Genomic DNA, 212 nt, shown 5'->3' with positions numbered 1-212 from the left:
TGAAATTCTGTGATGACTTTAAAAGCTCGGTAGAAAGGAATGCATTATTCCAAGTTAATTTTAGTCTCCACTTGAGCCTTTGAAGAAATTTTCAGTTACGTAGAATGTAGACGCTTGAAATGGAGAATAAAACTAAGGAAAATATTGGGGGAAAAAACCCAAGGTATATATTTCAGGTTAAATGTTGCCTTATTTCATTTCAGTGTTTGAAT

The sequence above is a fragment of the Galeopterus variegatus genome, unplaced genomic scaffold, assembly GCF_000696425.1.
Source record: "Galeopterus variegatus unplaced genomic scaffold, G_variegatus-3.0.2 Scaffold23137, whole genome shotgun sequence".
Taxonomy (NCBI): domain Eukaryota; kingdom Metazoa; phylum Chordata; class Mammalia; order Dermoptera; family Cynocephalidae; genus Galeopterus; species Galeopterus variegatus.
This window is presented reverse-complemented; position numbering follows the sequence as displayed.